Source organism: Armigeres subalbatus, chromosome 1 (assembly GCF_024139115.2).
Source record: "Armigeres subalbatus isolate Guangzhou_Male chromosome 1, GZ_Asu_2, whole genome shotgun sequence".
In the NCBI taxonomy this organism is placed as follows: Eukaryota; Metazoa; Arthropoda; class Insecta; order Diptera; family Culicidae; genus Armigeres; species Armigeres subalbatus.
In genome coordinates this window covers 233,378,415-233,398,791 of record NC_085139.1, presented here as the reverse complement: position 1 = coordinate 233,398,791, position 20,377 = coordinate 233,378,415, and the positions used below count along the sequence as shown (strand labels likewise).

The following is a 20,377-nucleotide window of genomic DNA, read 5'->3' as shown; positions in this document are numbered from 1 at the left end:
TATTAATATACGACTTTCACACTTGCTGCTGATATCTCTGAAATCCGAAAAAAAAATTACCAACTGATTCGAACTTTTTTTCGAGCATAAAACTTCGTTTATTTGTTATCCAATTAAAGTTCATGTTTATGCATAGAAAAAAATTGTAATGCAATGCACCCATAACCTTTCAAAAGTGTAAGAAGGGTTCCATTCACTGTAGGTGGATTAAGTCGGGTTTTTGTTCAATTATTAACAACTTCATGTGGCATACTATGAGCATTCTTGGTGTTAATTTGTCTTTTCTTCGTAAATTTACGAGAGCGTATCATTAATTACATTGTTGGATTCGAACGTTGATTTCCGGACCTGATACACGAAACTAGCAACTAATAAAATACGAATCCTAATAAATTGAGCACACATCGACTGTCGTAAGACAGTTGCATTTGAATCGTAAAATCATAAATATAGGAAGTGTTATGTCTGCTTGTCTATGCAGCAAAATAAACTTAATTCTATCAATTCCCGAAAAGTGTATCAAACAGTTGACTCTAAACAGACACGATTTCCATGAAATTCTTATTTACATTGAAATTTCTCGCCCGGATTTCCAACAAGAAAAATCCCCTTTCCTCGGAAGATATCACGTTTATCAACTTAGCACATCTAATAATATTAGTAACAATTTCGGCAAACCCATATTTGTTTACCTTCAACAAGTTTCCGATGAACCCGGATTCACGACGCGACGCAATCGATTCGGCGAACTATACGCGGTGCCAACACCGATGACCTTCGCAAGTCTGCGTGTAGATCCAATATCCATGTTGCTTGAAGCTAGCCATGAAAAACGCCACACAATAAAGTAGAAATGGTTCATAATTCCTAGTTAAAAAATATCAAAATTACAGAACTACAAAATCTACAACATACCTTGATCAAACGTGCAATCATAAGTCTCATTTTCCAATCTTATAATAAGTGGCTGTTACTAATATGCTGAAAAACATATAACTTATTACTATTAGAGTAAAAAAAGACAGGGACACCGTCTTCGAACAGAGGTCGTACAGACTGAACACTTAACACCTAGCAAGAGACAACGGACAGGACACATAACACCCAGTGGACCAGTAGAGATTTTTTCGATCACGCAAAATTTCTTCCTTACAAGGACGGGAATCGAACCCACACTCCATAGCACATGCGTCTATACAATTGACGTCGCTATCCGCACGGCCACGAAGCCCACCAGTGAGTAAAAATTAAAAAAAAATCCTTCGATTAACTTAAAATTTGACGTTCTATTCTATTTGAATTTTGAAGAGAAAAATACGAATAAAAGATCGGCACAGACGCCATCTTGTTTCCAATCGAACCGTCAAAAGCGGCTCCAATTCGAGTTGTTCACATTTTTCATCCATACGCAGTAAGCAGAAAGTTCAAGTGGTGCCAGTATTATTTTCATAATTTTATATAATTTCATACGTTGCCATATCGACTGTCTCTGGTTGCAGGGTTGCTACTATTTACGTGCGTGCGTTGTAAATAGTAATCGTGCCATTGAGATGGTCGAGGCTATCTTTATCGACTAATTCAATTTACATTAAAATGTGTTCGATTCTAGCGCATCCGAACACGAACTTGTTCGGCTTTCAAAATAAGTACACGTAAATTATACATAAGTTTATACAGATTCTAGTTTTTATATTTTTGAAACTGGAACGTTGACTTGAGAAGCAAGAAAGGATCTTTCAATAGAGAAAATTTAATTAAATTGAGATTTGATCAAAAATGCCTTTCAAATATTGCTTTTAACAACACGTTTAAAAAGGTCATATTTATTCAGTCAATCAACATTTTTTCATAAAATTCAGACATTTGTGGAAAAGTTCAAATATTTTTTGATAAGGTTCATGTTTAATCGATTTTAAGTCGCATTCAGTCAACAGCTATTGCCCTGTTTTATAGGATATTTTTAGTTAAATATGCACCTCTCTATGTTTGTAGAAATTTCACCTTTGCGTGAATGCTGCGCACGTAAACCACCGTTCTCAAACTCGCCTAACCAGAGTGCGCCGTAAACAAACGCCTCACTCGAACAAAACCGCACTATGTACGCAATCGCTTACCGCCACCAGACTAGCATTTCGAGGTTGGGTTTTTACGTGCTTGGCTCGATCGCCATTCACTAAACTGCGCGCCAAGTCATACGATATTCCACGAACTCACATCGCCATCAACATAATTGTGTTGTCAACAACATTAAGTAGTGCTACAACTTGAAAAAATCTTGATTGATCCACCTATTTGAGTGTGATGTCGCATTACCAGTGTGAATGATAATAACTTTCAGTTGACATTTTTCTTATGAAATTTTACTTCGTTTTATTGGCCCAAATGATTCCTTTCATATTACAGAAGAACCATTAATTAGAATTTAAAACAGAATTTAATATTTTATGATGAGGATCAAATAATTTTCATTACTTAGTAATTTGTAATATTTACTATGATAACGTTTACATACTTTTAAACGGACATACAGAAAAGCTGAGTCAATTTCTAAATGCTTTTTTTCACTTCTAGCTATTTTATTGAACGAAATACCATTCAATGCAGCTTAGTTGTGCAAGAAAAGCATATAACGAACAAACAGAAAACATGGTCAGAAATCAAACGGAAATAAGCAAAATATCTTGAATGACGTCATTTCGAGCGTGCGACTTAAACCACTAGAGCTATATGACGTTCCCTTTCATATCTCTTGCTTCGCAAACGGCAGCTTTACTCTTTAACTTTATATCTCTCCGCAGAAGCTACGGCGACGCTTTTTTACGGAGAGCTTACGATCTTCAAAAGAGAAAAAATAATCGAATGCTCCTACTCTCCCAGTGTTGCTTATCTTAAATCGAATATTCGAGATCGACGCAAAAAGGCACTGCAACAGAAAACGTGCATTGGCCATGTGCTCGATACTGCAGAGGTTTCCTCTTCGGTCAAGAACCATGGTCACACGTGTTCGATCATGCTTGGTCAGGTACCAACCTCTATAGGGTGCCAAAGGAGAAATCCACTTCGGTGGGCACGGGTGGGTAGGTACATAGGAAAACATCCGTTTCAGACATGCGAATTGCGAAAGATACCCAAAGAAAAGGTTGTGCTAGTCTTGTTATGTTTACGAAACGAGGGACAAGAAGAATGGTTCGATAATTAGCTTAACCATTATGATGTATGCACTCTATGCGATGCGTGTCTGCCTGACCGACGGAAGGCTGGACGCACTGAATAATGGCTGGGCGTTTAAATGCGATTGAAATGCTCCTTTCTTATCATATTTTATTTTTATTGTCCAACCGATTGGTTTAACTAAGGATCGGAGAATGCATGCGATTATATGGCTCCATAGCTCAGTTGGTTAGAGCGTCGTGCTAATAACGCGAAGGTCGTGAGTTCGATCCTCTCTGGAGCCAAACTTTTTTTTTAACTTGGATTGATGGTTATGGTTTGATTAGACTGTTCAAATCATTTGAGCACAGGACTCGACTTGATGGTAAATTTCATGTTTAAACAACACCTTCATACAGATTACTTGAGTTGCAAGAAAGCTGAAGGTTGAAAACTCATCTTTTGGTGAGTTGATTGAATTCAACTGAGTGGACCAAACTTATCGCATGAAATTATGGCCCCGTTGTTTTGATGCGGTGGGTGCAAAAATGTGATACCTATAGAGCTTGCTGACATTTACTCATCCTTCTCTTTCAATCGCACGGGGATGATAGGATTTGTTTGACAGACATCAAATAGTTACCAGGGATGGGAAAATCAAATTTTCAAAAAATCGAGGATGATCAAAACAGTTGATGGTCACGTGTTGCATGTGTTACCGTCATGGAACACAAAATATTATTACATAACAAAAAAAAAATGTTATGAGCTACCGAGACATTTTTCTGTGCGACATAATATGTGTCATAAAAGAAACGAATGGAATATAATTTTGAAGGTGATGAATACATCATCAATGAAGCTAAATATTTGATAATTCAGTTAATCACGCTGAGCTCGCTTTTTATGGATTTTTCACGCGGATTGTGGGATTTATAAGTTCAATCAAAGTTAATTTCCTATTTTCCGGGTATTGACCACCCGAAATAAACAATAATTACAATGGTATAAAAACTTGATTTACATATGCAATACACAGCAAGTGAAAGATTTAAGAAGGATGACAGGTTTACGAGGTTTTATACGCTAATTTATCCCAGATTTTTTTTCACGCTTGTGTAGAGAATGTAATGTATGATATGGAACCAAAAAAAATCCAACTCTGGAGTGAGTTGGTTGATAGCCGGAATCGCTATCGGACCTAGTTGGGCCTAGAGATGTCGTAAAATCCCAATTAATCGATTAGTGACTAATCGATTACTCTCGATTCTTGTCGATTATAGAATCGATTAATCGTTGGGTAGAAATCGATTCAAAATTAATCGATTATCACAACGATGAATCGATTAATCGAAGTAATCGATTAATTTGCGACATCTCTAGTTGGGTCGAGAAAATCCAACTCTGGAGTGAGTTGGTTGATAGCCGGAATCGCTATCGGACCTAGTTGGGTCGAAGAAATCCAACTCTGGAGTGAGTTGGTCGATGGCCGGAATCGCCATCAGACCTAGTTGGATTGGAAAAAAATCCAACTCTGGAATGAGCTGGTCGGACCTAGTTGTGTCGAAGAAATCCAACTCTGGAGTGAGTTGGTCGATGGCCGGAATCGCTATCGGATCTAGTTGGGTCGGGGGAAAAAATCCAACTCTGGAGTAAGTTGATCGTTGGCCGGAATCGCCATCGGACCTAGTTAGGTCGAAGAATTCCAACTCTTGAGTGAGTTGATCGATGGCCGGAATCGCTATTGGACCTAGTTGAACCGGAAAAAAAATCTAACTCTGGAGTGAGTTGGTCGATGGCCAGAATCGCCATCGGACCTAGTTGGGTCGAAAAATCTAACTCTAAATCTAACTAGCTGGTCGATGGCCGGAATCGCTATCGGACCTAGTTGGGTCGGGAAAAAATCCAACTCTGGAGTGAGTTGGTCATTGGCCGGAATCGACATCGGACCTAGTTGGGTCGAAAAATCCAACTCTGGAGTGAGTTGGTCGATAGCCGGAATCGCTATCGGACCTAGTTGGACCGGAAAAAATCTAACTCTGGAGTGAGTTGGTCAATGGCCGGAATCGCCATCGGACCTAGTTGGGTCGAAAAATCCAACTCTGGAATGAGCTGGTCGATAGCCGGAATCGCCATCGGACCTAGTTAGGTCGAAGAAATCCAACTCTTGAGTGAGTTGATCGATGGCCGGAATCGCTATTGGACCTAGTTGGGTCGAAAACATCCAATTCTGGAGTGAGTTGGTCGATTGTCGAAATCGCTATCGGGCCTAGTTGGATCGGAATGGAATTGGAATTGGAATTCCAACTCTGGAGTGAGTTGGTGGTTTGCCGGAATCGCTATCAGACCTAGTTGTGTCGAAGAAATTCAACTCAGGAGTGAGTTGGTCGATGGCCGGAATAGCCATCGGACCTAGTTGGGTAAAAAAACCCAATTCTGGAGTGAGTTGCTTGATGGCCGGAATCGCTATCAGTTGGGGCGAAGAAATCCAACTGTGGAGGAGTCAATGGCCTGAAAAACTCGACCCATGAAGGCATAGCCAAAATCAGTAGCTTTAGTTGTCGAAGTTAGAATGTGTAAATTTTTGAACAGATGTGCCAGATGACCCATGAAAGCATAGCCAAAATCAGCAGCTTTAGTTATCGAAAGTTAGAATGTGTAAATTTTGGAACAGGTGTGAACAAAGAAAATTGTTCAATATTTTCTGATTTGATGCTAGAAGGATGTTATGAGCCTGGAAAACTCGACCCATAAAGCCACAGCCAAAATCAGCAGCTTTAGTTATCGAAAGTTGGAATGTATAAATGTGTGTACTAAGAAGATTGTTTAATATTTTATGATTGGATGCTGAAAGGATATTATGAGCCTGGAAAACTCGACTCAGGAAGGCATAGCCAAAATCAGCAACTTTAGTTATCGAAAGTTAGAATGTGTAAATTTTGGAACAGATGTGAACAAAAAAGACTGTTTAATATTTTCTGATTTAACTCTGAAAGGATATTATGAGCCTACAATGCTCAAACTATGAAATCATTTTCAAAATCAGCAGTTGCGGATAGAGGTGTGCGCCGCCGCCTCCGACAGTTTTTGACACGCCGCCGCCGACAATTTTGTATCGGCGCGCCGCCGTCAAAATTTTGTCACGCCGCTGATTTGTTATTTTCCACGCCGATTCAAATTTGTAGAAGTCTGCAGAATTTTTCCGAGCAAATACCGAAGATCCTGTGTAGTTTTCGTAAAATTTCCTTACAACATAACGTTGAAACTTCATAGATTGTTTTGTAAGAACTCCAAAGATTTTTTTTCGAAAATTTTAAAGAATTTTCTGTTGAAATTTCGAAAAGCTCTTCGTAAAAACGAAGAAAAACTTCGAGTGGAAATACCGAAGGATTTTCCAGAAGACTTCCCATTAAAACCCGAAAAAGTTCTCGTTGAAATATAATTTTTGAACGCCGAAGTCCACGAGGCCGAAGGTTGTTTGACCGAGTACGCCATTTGACTGAACAAATCATTTGGTCGAAAAGGACATCCGGCCGGCAGAACAGTTCGTTTGGTTGACAAAGTCGTTTGGACGAAAATGCCATCGTTGGTAGACTGATCATTTGGCCGAAAAGGATATTCGGACGAAAGTATCATTCGGTCATATTATCGACTGGTCATTTTATCGAAAAATTCGTTTGGTTGAATAGGACATTTGGTCGAAATGGTTATTCGGCAGAAAGAACATATTCATGCCAGATGGCTCTTTCTGCCAAACGACCATTTCTATCAAACATCTTTTTCGACCAACTATTCTATCAAAAGACATTTTCGATCATACGGCCACTTCGGCAAAACGGCATTTACAGACAAAGGACATGTTAGTGCTAATAACTTTTTCAACCAAATTACCAATTCAGCTCCATGTCCCTTTCGGCTGTATGTCGCTTTCGGCTAAATGAAATGTTCGGCCAAACCATTTTCGACCTAGCAACCGTTTTGGACAAACGTTTAATTTGGCCAAGTGGAATTAAAAAAATGGCTTTCCTCAGAATGACTTTCGGTGAAACGACGGGAAGATCCGTTTGGCCGTAGACCACAAGGCCGAATATTTAGTTTGGTCGAAAATGTCATTTAGACGAAATGGACATCTTCTTCTTCTTCTTATTGGCATTACATCCCCACACTAGGACAGAGCAGCCTCGCAGCTTAGTGTTCATTAAGCACTTCCACAGTTATCAACTGCGAGGTTTCTAAGCCAGGTTACCATTTTTGCATTCGTATATCATGAGGCTAGCACGATGATACTTTTATGCCCAGGGAAGTCGATACCGAATCCGAAAATTGCCTAGACCGGCACCGGGAATCGAACCCAGCCACCCTCAGCATGGTCTTGCTTTGTAGCCGCGCGTCTTACCGCATGGTTAAGGAGGGCCCCAAAATGAACATACGGCCGTAAATTTCATTCGGCAAAATTGATCCTATGGCCAAAAAAGTAACTTGTCTAAATAGGTCATTTAACCGAAAATGCTGTTTGCCTTAATGGTCGTTTAGCTGATTTTTTTAACTTTACTTCCGTGAATTTTGAAATGACTTCAGTCCTCCACCGTTGGCTTAAAATTTCATTTGGTCTTACGGCCAAAAATGGCGTTCGGCCGAACTGATCCTTTGGTCGAAAAAGTCGTTTGACATAAATGCCATTTGATCCAAATTGTCATTTGGCCAAACGGATCGAGATTTTTGATCATACACAATCAATTTTTATTTCTGGAAAATCCGCACAATCGTGTGCCCAACAAACAAACAGATATCCCGACATAAATTATCTTTGTTAAATGGCTATCTGTAAACTATTTGCAGATTTTCAGCAACTTTCACAGATATCTCAACAAAAAAATGTTTGCTGGGGATTGGCTGTATGGATTTCGATAAAAGTTTAACAAATTGCTGAGATCTACCGTGACCTTCCGCAAAATGGCATTTTCAACCAGATGACTTATTCGCCGAAAATGTAAAGTCTCCTTAATAAAGACACAAAAAAAAAAAAATCGCCGAAAAGACCTGTTGGGCAAACGGGTTCTTCTGCCAAATTTCGCTTTCGGTCAAATGAAATTAACGGTTTTCGAATCAATAACCGTTTCGCTCAAATATTAATTTCGGCCAAATGGAATTCGGCTAGATGACTTTCAGCGTAACATGTTTTTCGGTCAAATAGCTTTCCGTCGAATGACTCTCGGTCAAACGACCCTTCCTCTTTTTGCATTATTTCCCGTGAAATTCTTATGGACAATACAAAAGTATTACCGAAGAAATCTTAAGAAACTCCCTTAATTTTCCAAAAAAATATAAAAGAATCCCGCAGGACTTCCAAAGAATTTCTCATGGAAATTCCAAACAATTTTCCTTTAAAATCCAAAGAATTTATTAAATCCTCTTTTTGAACAGTTTTCCGTGGAAATTCCGGAAAATGTCCCGTTAAAATTTCAGGGAGTTTATCATGAAATGTCCTAAGAGTTTCACGCGGATATTTCGAAGAATTTTATGTAAAAATATTCAACAGAATTTTCGAAGAGCTTTACCAGGATATTTTGAACAATTTTCTGTAGGAATTTGGAACAATTTCCCGTGACAATTCTGAATAATTTCATGATTATTCCGTAGAAAATTTTTGCTAATATTTTTTGGGAATTCCGAAGACCCTCCCTTGAAAATTCTACAAAATTTTCTTGTGGAAACTTTAAACTAGCTTCCGTGGAAAATTAGAAAATAAATTCCATTTGAATATGTTGAAAAAACGTTATCTGGGCCGGGGACCTACATTAGGGTTCGTTCTCAAATTATGTAATGCTAATTTTGCCGATTTCGAACACCCACGCTCCGCTCGTAACTACTTTTGTATGAAAGCTTTAATTTTTTTGTATGAACCGTAACGCTTGGCCTGACTCCACCCTCCCACTATAGCGTTACGTAATTTGTGAACAGACCCTTAGATTGTTACGACGATATTCAAAAGATTCTCCCGTAGATATCTTGAAAATGTATCGGAAAAATAAAAAAAAATCGAGCGCAATAAAAAAACGCCACGCCGATCCACGCCGCCGCCGCCGCCGGATAAAATGGCTATCGGCGTGACGCCGAAAACGCCGCCGCCGCCGACCAAAATTATGACAAACGCCGCCGCCGACGATTGTCGGACCGGCGCACACCTCTAGTTGCGGGTTATGGAGTTTTAGAATTACAAAATTGTGCATAAAGGTGATTGTTATTTTTTTTCTGGTTCGATACTGGAAGGATTGTATGACCCTTGAAAACACGACCTATAAAGACATAGTCAGAATCAGCAGCTGCTAGTTATCGAGAGTTAGAGTGCGTAAAATTATTTTCAAAAATATAAAATTTGAAAATAATAAATTAGTTTCTTTCTTTTTACAGTTAGAGTAGAGGAGAAGGTGAATGTAGAGAATGTAATGTATGATATGGAACCGAGCAAAATTGGACTATTTTCGAAAGTTATTCCAAATGTGCTAAATTGGATATTTCTACTTGAGTGTATATGCAGGCGCACCTGTCATGAATAAGGCAGTTTTTAAACGATTTTGTTATCGGAAGGACGTCTGCCTTCCTGAAGTCACGACAGCTTGTAAAACCACAAGCAATCTAAATCGAAATCAATGCACGGATCGCTATCCTGAATTGATTATGAATTATGCTTCTATCAATGATTCCGTTACCGCGATCTATACTGCCTATTATCGCATATCTGTCCCATCTTTGCTGGGTTTCCTATTTATATGGGGCCCCTTCTTAGTTTACTTGGACCATGCTCGAAGAGAACTTGCAAGCACTCGTGGTATTCGACAGACGCGTGCTTAGGACCATATTGGTGGTGTGCAAGAGAACGGTGTGTAACGGCGAAGAATGAACCACGAGCTTGCTTCACTCTACGGCGAACCCAATACCCAGAAGGTTGCTAAACCCGATCAAGAATGCATAACAAAGTTATTACAAGGGGAGTTATTTATTTCAAAAAAGTATTGTAACAAAATGTGTTATAAATTTTGCTGGTTCGTTGTTAAAATAACAAAAATTATATCAAAAATACCTCTAGCCGTAACATAATTAAAACAGAGGTTGATACCTTCATATCAACATTATAACAATCGTTGATATGATTTTTCTGTACAAAAATCTACTTTCAAGGTAATTGCTTACATCACGGATAGAAATCTGGTACGCTACCACGCCGGATTTCCATCCATAATGTAGGCAATTAACTTTGTTCCAGCTATGTATTAATATCGAGCGGGTTTAAGTTATACTGAAGGTGATTTCCGGTGTCTACAAAAACTGTAGGCAATTATTTTGTGAAAATAACTAATGTTGTTATAATTTTTTTATGAAATTCAAAGTCTATCATATTTTCATGACGGTCTTCGATTTTCGCAATCGCAAAATGTGCTCCAATATAGAATCGACAGACATAGTCCTACGTCAAAATGGATAGTCATATTCGGAAGATTGTTACTCGTACAATAGTGTTAATGAACAGGCCTTCCGATCTTTTTTTTTTAAAGTCATATTTCATGAGTCGATGTTAAAATTCGTGCCCATTTTCTTGTGGTGAATATCCATAAGACGTTTGATTGATATTCTTACGTCCATTTGCCCTATACACTAAGGCACAGCTTTGTTGGAGCGGAGAGTGCAATATGAGCATAGCATAGTTACGGTGTACTTCGTAGATTGGACACTAGTGATACTCATGTTTTTCTTTTGAAATCCTTATTCAGATTGCTATCAGAAATCAAGGTGGGTGTGGTCCTTGATTTCAATCTAGGCTAAAAATCACAAAAGCATGAGGTTTACTACTCCTGGCCACGCCCATCTTCACCGTAACTTGGGAGGGGAAGGAAGTGTTGATGTAATACTTACTTAACGAGAGGCCCCCGACTCAGCGACACCCTCATAAGTACCACGGAGTTGGATATTCGGGAAGGTATTCGTTGGGTCAGGATTTGCCTGTAGCTGACAATGTGACCGTGGTAGATCTTACACCGTAACACACCACGCAAAGGTGTCTACCCAGCGTTACGGGGAGGAGCGGAGAGTGCAATATGAGTTACGGAAATAAAATAAAATATTTTGTTTGAAAACAGTTATTTCATGACATTAAATTAGGCTGCGTCTCATTTCTCGAATTGAGATCAAGTTAAACCTAAAAATGTAAGTTCAAAAATAAAAAACAAACACCCGGTGGTCATATGAATCGCAGGTGTTTTCCAATAAGACCATTAAGGACATAGTTGGCACTCGGCCGCTAACGGTTATCCACCACGGCTCTCTCAGCAACATTCGAATGCTACGAATAGCGTTGCTTCTGGATGAGCTTTTTCAGAACATGAATTTTCGTTGCTAACGTCGTGGGGATGTGATGTCTCTATACTGATGCCCACATCGCATGTGCTGATGCATTTATCACATGATAGATCTGATTATATTCGTTGAACAAATCGAACAAAGCGCACGCTTTTTATCATTTACCATCCTGGGTGATCAAGGATGCGCCAGGATCGACTGACTTCGGAGTAAAGAGTAAAACAAACAACTTGAAAAAAAAACTAAGGAAATTCGGAGGCAATATTTATGAAAATTAAGAGAAACATTCCGAGGATAATAAAAATATAATAAATTTCAAGAAATTCCCCAGAAAAATCGATGGAATTTCTCAAGGAAATTTATGCGAACATCGAAATATCCCAAATACCATGTCGCATAAAAACTGAACTATGTTCGAAAATTTCATTTTGATCGGTTGAAAGCGAATGAAGTTATGGTTTTTCAATTTAAAAATTTGCCTTCCTTGGCCGTTTGGGTGTCAACCAACCATTTCATAATTAATATTTATTTAGAAACATGATATCAGTAAAAAATAAAAACATTTAATATGCTTAACTTCAGCATGAGTTCTAGTTACATCGCTGGGCTACGGATTTCACATTTTATGACAAAGCAAATGTAAAATCCGTAACCAACCGTTGTAACTAGAACTAAGGTTGATGACCGATTGTAGATATTTTCGACATCATGGTCAGACTTGTCATCTCCTTACAGCCTTCATTCTGTGCATTTCTACACGCAATCCCCTTTCTCTTGTTGTCTTCACCCAAGCTTAGTCCTGCTGGAGTAGGTCGTTCGTATCACGCCACAATCTAGAGTGGTGTTTTCCGGCATCGCAAAGTAATAAAACCATTGTACCACGCTAGTAAGGCATTGTGATGTTCTGTCATATCGCAGCAAATGATGGGTGTTTGTTATTTGCACAGCAGATGATCTTAAGATACCTTCGATAGTTTTAATGATCTATTTGTATTGGTTAGAAATAGGATCTATCTTTTGGGCTAGTCACATCAGTAAAAAAAAGTTGTTTGAATATAAGACCTGATTATTGTTCTAAATTTCAAGGATAAAATTACCTGCATTGGGGAAAAATGTCCAAAGATTTAACGAATTTTGGAGCTTGAAAGCAATAAAAAAATTTCTTGTGAAAGCACTAATAATGGGATTAAATTTCGTTCCCAAGTCACATGAATGCACCAACCGCCCTAGAAAAGAAATGTCCATCGATTTTTCCACCAGCCAGGCGTCAACTGGTGCCAAGAGTCTGACTACGACAAATACCACCGGGGTGTTACCCGGTGTCCTTCTGACGCAGTGCTCGCACGGGTTATGAATTAATTCAGTCTAGAGAAAATTTATCCGCTTTCATGGATGACTTCCCGATGATGGTTTATTGCACAGCTAGCACAGCACAATCGTGACTATTAAAATCTCCACAAGGCCAACGCAAATGAAAGTTCTAATGGGGGAATCTTGTAATTTGACCACCATTGTTATAGAGGTCCAATAAAGAACGAATCATGGCACGCCAACATGAAAATTGATCGATATCCACAAAACAAATGAGGGCGTTACAGGAACCCTGACATCGGGGAACCTGGCGGCTTAATTCTTTTTCCGTGTCGTTGTTGTCGTATTCAATCTGACCATAGTTGTCCAAGCTGGAATAACGAAGGGAAAACCGAAACAAACAAAGGTCAAAAATCTAGCGCTGACCGTATTAACCTCATTTGACTGTCGCCACTTCGTATGGTGGTGGTATATAGCGGCTTGTCGCCATCATCGGTGCCCGCCGGCATCGTTATCCCTTCAGTGTTTATCGTATCCGCAGGTTGAGTTTTAATGTAGAACTGTTTTATTGGCACGTGTCGGATTGTATCCGCTTTAGGCGCCGGATTTACTCCTGTTTCGGAAGATGGACATAAATTGCTGCTTAGCATTTGATGTCGCAGGCGCGTCTTCGGTGATTTCTAGACCAGCATTCGGAACGAGTGTAATACCAAAAATTTCTTCTTTCCGGTATCTCGTCCATATAGAATAACAATGACTAAATTTTGGCTGTTACGTCCTCTGAAAATGTTGGTCTATATTTCTTTACCTGAATTCTGACACAAGCTAATTGCGAGTGCTGAGCTAGACTTTCCGAAGCAATATTAGAATAAAGGATGAACCTAATCATTCTTCTTCTTAATGGTATTGTTCCCCACTGGGACATTGCCACGTTAATCGTTAAACACTTCCACAGTTATTAACAGCGAGGATTCTTAGCCAAGTTACCGTTTTGACCCTTCCTTCGGAAGTGTCTATAATTTCACTTTGTATGCGTTACGCAGCACACTGGTTCAGAAGCCCCCAAAACGTGCGTTTTTTAGTTTTCGACCTGAAAACTACATTTTAGAGTCATGATGTCTTCAGAAGAGTTGAAGGATATTTTTTGGGCTTTCTTTTGATAAGAAAATATCAATGATCTATCCACCTTGAAGGGCGGTATGGAATAAAAAAATTACGCAGATGTACAAAAGCAGTGGTTGTTTTCTGCAATGTTATAAAGAATGTGAATTGGAACATCTTTTCTGAAGACACAATATTGGACAAACGGTTTTGTAAGGAATTAGAGCACGTTTTGTATGAATGACCCCCAAAAATCATATTTTGAGCATAACTTTTTAGAAAATGATTTTAGCACTATGGTTTATTCTAGAAAGTTGTGCATAATGACAAAAAACATGTTTGTCTAGAAGACTACTTTGATCTATCTTGAAACCTGTCAAAGTTATTAAGGAATCTTTAGAAAAAATAGTCAATTTTCACATCAACACACCATGAAAAGCGGCAAGAGGCGGCAAGCCAAACAGCCACCATCTGAAAGATTCGGTTTTAAGCTACCGAATGCACAATGTTTTGTTTTGTTCCATCGTGTTCCACTATTGTTGTGAATCAACTTAAAATAGTCCTTAATGTACGTTTTTCAGTACAACTGTTATGTAAACAATTAAAAAGTGGCTAACATGATTGGTTATTTATTGCATAGTAACAATCTCCATCAAGACAAAACAATACATTTAAGACAAATGGCTGCCATTTGTCGAGATTGTAACCATGCAATAAATAACTAATCATGTTAGCTACTTTTTAATGAATCGCCTGCTTTGAGCGTGCTTACAGCGGCACACTAAGAGTTAATTTTCCGAAATCAATATGTCGAAAGGTATCTAAGATTCGATTTCTCAAAATTAAGCACCTTCATCAAAAAATATTTGGTAGGCGTAGTAGCGAACACCTTCCTACACAACTGGTACCAAATAGTTTTTCGTGAAAAGTTCCTACTTTTGATAAATCACGCCTTAGATGCCTTTCGCCATATAAATTTCTGGTGGTTAACTCATGCTGGCTATTTGCGCATATACGATAGCGCCTAGATGTGGCAGCGGCGGGTAGAAAATCAGCCACTGCCAATAATTCATTGTTTACGTAACAGTTGTACTGAAAAACGTTCATTAAGGACTATTTTCATTTGATTCAAAACAATAGTGGAACACGATGGAACAAAACAAAACATTGTGCATTCGGTAGCTTAAAACCGAATCTTTCAGATGGTGGCTGTTTGGCTTGCCGCTTTTTGCCGCTTTTCATGGTGTTTTGATGTGAAAATTGACTATTTTTTCTAAAGATTCCTTAATAACTTTGACAGGTTTCAAGATAGATCAAAGTAGTCTTCTAGACAAACATGTTTTTTGTCATTATGCACAACTTTCTAGAATAAACCATAGTGCTAAAATCATTTTCTAAAAAGTTATGCTCAAAATATGATTTTTGGGGGTCATTCATACAAAACGTGCTCTAATTCCTTACAAAACCGTTTGTCCAATATTGTGTCTTCAGAAAAGATGTTCCAATTCACATTCTTTATAACATTGCAGAGAACAACCACTGCTTTTGTACATCTGCGTAATTTTTTTATTCCATACCGCCCTTCAAGGTGGATAGATCATTGATATTTTCTTATCAAAAGAAAGCCCAAGAAATATCCTTCAACTCTTCTGAAGACATCATGACTCTAAAATGTAGTTTTCAGGTCGAAAACTAAAAAACGCACGTTTTGGGGGCTCCTGAACCAGTGTGCGCAGGTGTGTTACGTATTGATCTATCAAGAAATCTCGTGAATTATTAAATAAAATGTATGGTAATATTTTAAACAAATACACTTTGACATTGAAAATATAATTATAACAAATTATATGACATGGAATTATGCCTATTTTTCTGATTTGTTTCAAAGAAACAAATGATTTTAATTTAGGAACATATAGAAGCATGTACAAGAAAACCTTCTCAGAAAAGCAAAAAACGTAAAAATTGAAAGGGAGTTCAAAAATTTCTTCAGTGGAAGCTAGATAGCAAATGTGAGCATGTTTTGAGACACTAATAGATCACTTGTATGCATGTATGTGTGCGTATGTGTGCAAATTCTGAAATTTACTACCATAAAAATCTCGCTCATTTTTAAGGTATTGAGCAAGTTTAGTTTTACCAAATTAGGCATCCATAAGGCGAAATATATCTTATTATTGAACGCTATTGAGTTTCGCTCAGATCAATGACTGATTTAGTTAGTTCTGGATTAATTAATATCGAGGTCTCTGGAAATTACGAGTACAATATACTAAACCACCGTTACGATAGTTACTAACCATGTCACAATAGTTATTCAATCCGTCGAGCACCTTATAGATAGGCAGCATGAAGCACAGTACGTTATCATTCGTTAAGTTGTCATTCAACCCATGACATCCGCCTTTGGGTAGGCAATTATTTTGTCAGCTTCACGGTAAATCACCGTGGGAAGCTGAGTAGTTTTATCTCGGTTTAAATACTGGAGTCTGGAAAAAAAATCCTTATAACTAAAGCCCCAAACGCAATTCAACGGAACGGCGACAGAAACGGAAAATTTGACAGTTAGCCCATATATTTTCTGTCAAATTTGCCGTTTCCGTCGCCGTTCCGTTGTATTGCGTTTGGGGCTTAAGGAAGGGTCAAAATCTCACTGTAGGTGGATTAATCTGGGTTTTTTTTTGATAATATCGCCGAAATATTGCTGATTTCAATTAAAATAAAAGTTTTTGCTTCTCGTAGAATAGTAAAATTAGTCACAGTTAAAGTCACGTGAAAACCAAGCTTTTGATAGAAGGTCCGAAGACTCATACTGTTATATCTATATTCTATATGTATATCAATCGACAGGGGCCCTCCTTAGCCGTGCGGTAAGACGCGCGGATACAAAGCAAGACCATGCTGAGGGTGGCTGGGTTCGATTCCCGGTGCCGGTCTAGGCAATTTTCGGATTGGAAATTGTCTTGACTTCCCTGGGCATAAAAGTATCATCGTGCTAGCCTCATGATATACGAATGCAAAAATGGTAACTTGGCTTAGAAACCTCGCAGTTAATAACTGTGGAAGTGCTTAATGAACACTTAGCTGCGAGGCGGCTCTGTCCCAGATGTGGGGATGTAATGCCAATAAGAAGAAGAAGAAGATCAATCGACACAGCTCGATGAATTAAAGTAATGTCTGTAAGTGTGTGTAAAAAATGCGAGACACTTTTTCCAACTTAACTTTGACCAATTTCCTCGTAACAAGTTGTATCCAACGTGGAATCTGGTTGATATTTTTCCCTACACGCGAAAAAAAGCGTTCATGAATTCGTGAACTAACAAGGTCACGGTGTATTTTAGTTACAGGGCTGGTAGCGATGAATGCTGTTTAAAATAGTGACTTTAGTGACTAACGATGACAAAAAAGTGACCAAATAGTAACTTTCAATTGCAGAAAAAGCGCTTTTGTATGGAGTTCTAAACCTTGTATAGAGCTACAAGTTACATTAGCATTGTTACGGTATAATTCGTAGATTGCAAACTAGTCAAACAAAATCCTTATCTAGAATGCTATCAGAAATCAAGAAAAGGCAAAAATAACAAAAGCATGACAATTACTGCTACTGGTCACGCCCATCTTCCGTTAGGAGGAAGAGGATGGAAGCAAGAGGCCAGCGACTGCGACACTCTCATTAGTAGCACGGAGTTGGATATTGATGATGGTATTCGTTGGATCAGCCAGAAGCTAGCAATGTGGCCATGATACCTCATATTAGGTAACACACCACGAGAAGGTATCTATCCGGCGTCACGAGAAACGGGTACTGTGTTACAAGTTTTTATCCAAAATTATGTTGATAATTACAACAACATTTGTTGTTTAATATGCGCTCGAAGTTTTCTGTAAAAGGATGATATAAAATGATCTAATCGGTTCCCAGCTGGAGAACCATTCGGACGCACAAAGCTAATAAATTTTTGGTAGGACCATTTGTTTGATAAATATAAAGTAATGAAGATAATGAGCATGATTGACCGCCCACGGTTGCTACTCCGTTATTGCCAAAAATATAAAGTAATGAAGATAATTAAGAAATTCTAAAAATAGGGTAAATCACTACTTGGCCCTATGGACCCGATTCCCGGTTCACTGCACCGAAAACTAAGGATTTATACTTTTTGGAAGCCGTAGGTTTATGATTGATAATTTTAAAACAGTCTCCCATTTATTTCGCACAATACTCAATATTTTCCAACCATTTATTTCACTCCTAATTGATCCAATTATAGAAAATAAAAATGTAGATTCCGATTATTCGCTCTCCGTTGCTACACTATTGCGCCGGAGTGAATCTTTCCACTTTTACAAAACGGTATTTTCATATAAACACCTACCTGAAAATAGTCACAGTTCTCGATACAATCATTGCTTGAAGCTGTTAATCACCACATAATAATTCTAAACTCATGCACTTTAATCTTTTCTATTTGTTCGTTTCACTACAACTAATATAAACATATTAGAATACATTTAAAAATGTATCCTAAAACCGAACGAAAATTCACCTCGGCATAAGAACTTCTAGCCGCACCGTGCTGCCAAAAGGCCAGGAGTCTTTTTTAGTATGAAAAAAATCTTTCATCGTTCATAGGAAAACTATTTAATACGTTGACGCTATCATGTTATTTCAAAAGTGAAAAAAATATAGTTTTTAGGCATTTGGAAGTAATTTGGATGAGTGAATATATATTTGCAACCCAATAAAAATTATTATAAATAATACCATCTGGCATCATGTCGGCGTTGAACGTGTATATTTTTGTTTACGTCGCATTTTCTACCGTCCCGAGAGAGAATGAGAGTAAGATGTTGAGAGATTGAGCGAAATTTTGTTTAGGCCGGGAACTGGTTTGAAAGTGGGCCGGATATGCAATCGCTATGACTGAAATGAGTGCTGCACAAAGTTAATTTAAATCAAATGAAAGCTTTTTCAAACGATGTTTACCAAGAAAAGCTATTTTTAAGCAGAAGTGAACCCCTTTGCAGTATTGTACGGCCCAAGAAATTCAGGAAAAGTTGCTTCCTGTCATAAATATCAATTAAATAATGCAGTCGTATGCATGTTAGGCCGGGAATGGGGTAAGAAACCCTAAATACGTTTTTTCCTGTTATTTAACTACGGTTTAATAACAAATTAAAATGAAGGTTTTGAGATTTTGAACTCGTGGCATTTTGAGGAACATTCTAAAAATCCATAAAAAACATGGTCTCCTAATAGAAATCCATACATTCCAATAAGCTGTAATTTCTAAATGGCAGATTTTAGTACTAAAGATTTTAAGTTAATAAAAAATGGGTGGCCAAATAATCTCGAGTTGAAGAAATTTTTAAATCTAATTATATTTTTGTTTTATTTTAGATTTTAAAAAATCCGACCGATTAATTTACCTTCACAGTACTTTTTTTTTTGGGTATCTATTCGTAATTGTTAATAAACAAAATCTTTTTATATTTTTTTTACAAGTCTCACCAGAGTTAGGAGCGCTAAGTACAGTAAAAATGAATACCCTAGTTAGCAAAAATGAGCGCAGCGTCGTGTCATTTTGTTTTTCTTTGTAAAGAAGCCATTAATCAAGCATTTTTTTACTTCACAACATCCTGCAAATGATCCGAAACTCATTTTTGAAAATCCTGTTTTTACGCACGGTCAAAACGCCATATAGTCTGGCTTGTGCCAGAATTACTTCTGACATAAACTTGCTCTAAAGTTTCTTTCAACCCTTACCCTCTCCCTTATTTTATCCCGAAGAGTCGCAAGGTGGATCTAACAATCATATATGGATTCAACAACCATTTAACAATCATTTAACAATCATAATAACTTTCTGTCATCGACGCTCTTATCGCTCATTGTTCTTCCTGACATTGAGAAACAACAAACATCATGTCATGTGATGAAACTGAAGCTGTTCACTATATTTGTCACTTGAGGGCAGGAATTGTCTAAATACTCAGAGCGGTGCGAAAAATGTTCGTGCAGCACCCACCTTCGGGTGCGCGTCTCTCAAATTTTGCGAGCTATAGAGCCGAAGATGCGCGGTCTCTCGCTGCTGCGTGTGAGTCAAAGGCTGCACTACCCTTTCGGGTAGCACGAGTAGTGCACATTGTGCATTTCGAATTCATCGAGTAAATTAAAATGATGATAAATGCCTGCCAAGTAGGTAATATTGTTATTTATTTGTTTGCTTGACAACCCTTAAAAGTTATGTATTTGCAGATAATTGGAATTCATTTATGCAGTTTTATTTTAGAACATAATCCAAAAAACATAAATGACTGCAGTTAAAAATCCATTTAGGCGATCAGAGATAAATATAATTCGACATTGTTGTTTCTAAAGGGCGAAAGTCGCAAACGTAAACATTGACTTTTTATGCTGATTTCAGGAAGATTAGAGACTTCTGGCGATATTTTCCAC

The 20,377-nt window shown here is 38.1% G+C and overlaps 1 protein-coding gene and 1 non-coding gene across 3 annotated transcripts in view; both read left to right on the top strand.

Moving 5' to 3' along the window:
- Positions 1–20,377, top strand: part of LOC134205875 (transcription factor kayak) — an 82,399-nt gene that overhangs the window by 25,920 nt on the left and 36,102 nt on the right. The gene's annotated exons all lie outside the window — the stretch shown is intronic.
- On the top strand, positions 3,382–3,455 carry Trnai-aau (transfer RNA isoleucine (anticodon AAU)). Its single transcript has one exon. It is a non-coding gene; the product is annotated as a tRNA-Ile (tRNA).